This window comes from Cynocephalus volans, chromosome 5, assembly GCF_027409185.1.
Source record: "Cynocephalus volans isolate mCynVol1 chromosome 5, mCynVol1.pri, whole genome shotgun sequence".
Classification (NCBI taxonomy): Eukaryota; Metazoa; Chordata; class Mammalia; order Dermoptera; family Cynocephalidae; genus Cynocephalus; species Cynocephalus volans.
Window position 1 is genome coordinate 10691879 of NC_084464.1, and position 3124 is coordinate 10695002.

General features: G+C 49.7%; 1 pseudogene; it reads left to right on the forward strand.

Annotated features, from left to right (window-relative positions):
• Window positions 1-1750: 1750 nt before the first annotated feature.
• Window positions 1751-2765, forward strand: LOC134377771 (dead end protein homolog 1-like; annotated as a pseudogene).
• Window positions 2766-3124: the final 359 nt, after the last annotated feature.

Sequence of the window (3124 nt, forward strand, 5' to 3'; positions counted from 1 at the left end):
AGTATTTAAAGAGAAAATATTTCCAAGAATTAAGTATCCTTTTAATATACGAAGGTATGTCCCTGAAAGTTTTGTATTTAAAGTAATTAAAATTTTCTACCTGATATTATGAAAGAGACGGGAGACTGGTTTTCAGCACTTCTATGTCACGTGTACTGGTGGTTCTAGCTACCGGGGAATAAAAAGGAAAAGGTATAAGTATTAGAAGGGAAAAAATAAAATTCTATGTATATAACATAATCATATAATATCCAAAAAGATCAACAGATAAATTATTAGAATGAATACATCAGTTAAGAAATTCCCTGGCTACAAAATCAATACAAAAATCAAATATATTTCTCTATCTAAGCAACAATTAGAAAAATAAATTTAAAATAGTTTAAATCATTAAATAACAAGAGTCATCTGACAAAAAGCCCTTTGCACACAATATCATGTTATCAATTGCCTCTAGAATAGGGGTTGGCAAGCTTTTACTGTAAAAGGCCCCATAGAAAATGTTTTAGGATTTTTGGTCCATGTGGTTTCTGTTGCCTTTAGAGTGTAAAAAGCAGCCAGAGAAAATATGTGAATGAAGTGGGCATGGCTGTGTTCTAAGGAAACTGTATTTACCAGAACAGGCAGGAGGCTGGATCTGACTCGGGGCCCTAAAAGACGGATTCTGTCAATCTTGTCTGCAGTTACATAGCCAACTTGAAGGAGTTCCCACTGCCCAAATTTGGGACAATTTGAGCATCACGAAGAAAAGATAGTAATAACTTCTTATAAAACATTGAAAAAAAAATCCACAAATCCTTAATGATACTGGAAACGAAGGGGGCGAAACACTTATTAGTCATGATTTGAGATGACTCACATGGCTAATTCTTACTTTAAAATCCAGCACTGAAAAATGGAAAAGAAGAGAAAGATTTAAAAATCATAAAAAATTCAACATTGAAAGGGAAAATGATGAAGTATGCCCTGTTTTAGGAGGAACTGCAGTTTATCCCCAGATGAGAAGAGAAAATTCCTTATAGAAAAATGACACCTAGGGGGCTGGCTGGTTAGCTCAGTTGTTTAGAGCACAGCCTTGTAGCACCAAGGTCATGGGTTAAGATCCCGGTACTGGCCAGTCAAAAAAAAAAAAGAAAGAAAAGAAAAGAAAAGGAAAGAAAAGAAAAAAGTGCCATCTAATAAATGTAGAATGAACAATAAAATCATCGACTAAGGTTTTGATAAGTGAAGCTGGAAAGAGGGTCTTGGGAAGCAGATACTTGCATAGCACCAAAGTACCCACAGACAAATGGCTGGCTCACTGACCATCCTTCATACTGAAGAAGTTTGCTGTCAACTTGAACCAGGTTATCAAATTTAACATCACTAACAAATAAAAATAAGTTAAACAAATTTAACATCACTAGCAGTGAGGCAATCTACCATTCTATTCCATACCTCTTGCCAGGATGTATTCACCTCCTGACATCGTCCAGACTGTATTCTTGCCAGAAAAAAGTTTTATTTAACCTTTCTAAGCCGTTAGACCTATATTCAGCTTATTGGAACAAGTTAAATGCCATCACAAAGAAATTATGAGATTGCTCCAGAATGACATTTTTTTTTTTTATAAGACAACTGACCTGGTTTTCAAAAAGTCATTTTTTTTTAAAGTAGGGGGAAAGCGTAGTGGATTGAATTGTGTCCGCCCAAACTCACTGAGGCTTGACTTGTACTCCCCAGGTTTCCAGTAGTAGAAACTTACGAGTCCAAGCGGGCGTGTGAGCTCCAGGGTGAGCAGGTGAATCCAGAGAACGAGGCGGCGTTGGAGGCGCGGGTCAGGGAGACGGGCGTCCGCCTGGTGCAGGTGGAGGGGCAGAGGAAGGACGGCGGGCCAGCCCCAGGCCGGGTGGGCAGCCCGCCGCCGGCCGGCTCGGAGGTGCTCTCGGGCGGCTGCCCCAGGACGTCTACGAGCACCAGGGGATCCCACTGTGGCAGCGCGCGGGCCGCCTGCGAGATCCGCCTGCCCATGACCTTCGGCGGCCTGAACCGCGGCTTCCCGACGCCCGCTGCAGCTCGCGGTGCGGCGCCCAGGCCGCCATGGCCCCGCTGCACAGCCGCCCGCTGCGGCGAGAAGAGCGAGGTGCGCGTGGACGGGTCGCCGCCGTCGGGAGCCGCCGCCGCTGCTGCTCGCGCTGCAGCCTCCGGGCCCGGCCTGCAGGAGGCGCTGCCGCTGCCCAGCCCCGGCGGCGCCCGCGAAGATCGCGCTGCTCAAGTTCAGCTCGCAGCGCACCGCCGCCGCCGTGCCCCCAAAGGCCCTAGCGGGAGGGCTGTCACGCCTCTGTGCAGCTTAGGTGGCCGTGGAGTGGCTCAAGCCAGGCCCGAAGCAGCGACTCCGCCAGCAGCTTGCGGGTCCCTCACTGCGGTGCCTACAGCCGCAGGGCAGCCGATTGGCCTTGGCTAGGGACAGGCTAGGGTCCCAAGGGGCTCGGGCTGCCCTCCAGCTGCTGTGCTAACAAATGAGGCTGGGCAGCCCGGTGTTCCTCACCAAGTGTTTGGGCACAGGACCTGCTGGCTGGCACCACTTCTGGTACCAGGCGGTGATCCCTGGTCATCCAGTGCCTTTCAGAGGCCTTATCTGGGTTGCGCTGGCCGCAGATGGGCAGCACGGGCATGACGTAGCCAAGGATGCGGCGTCCGCACAGCTGCTGGAGGCACTGAGTGAGTCTGGGGCCGGCTTCTTGTGGTCTGCTGGGGCTGAGCCAGGTGCCATCATGAAGCAGTGACCCCGTCCTCCACAGGCAGCCTAAACAAGGAGGGCAGAGCCTGTGTCAGTCTCCAGCCCAGCAGGCCTGGGTGGCCACTGTCTGATCCCATTGGGGGAGGGGCGGGGTCCTGCCGCATGTGTGACACAGCCTCCCTGCTCGGGCAGGGCCTCATAGCACCTGGGTGGCTCGGGTTTGGCTTATGTGGTGGTGAAGGACCTTGCCCTCCCCCTCCCAGCCCAGGGTCAGACCTGACCCCATGGTGACACCCACACCTACCTTTGTCCCCTCACCCCTCTTTCTCCCACAGCTCAGTATGAATCATGGTTATTTTCTTGATTTCTTTTGGTTGGATTTTATTTGCGGGGCCGGCTGAACCA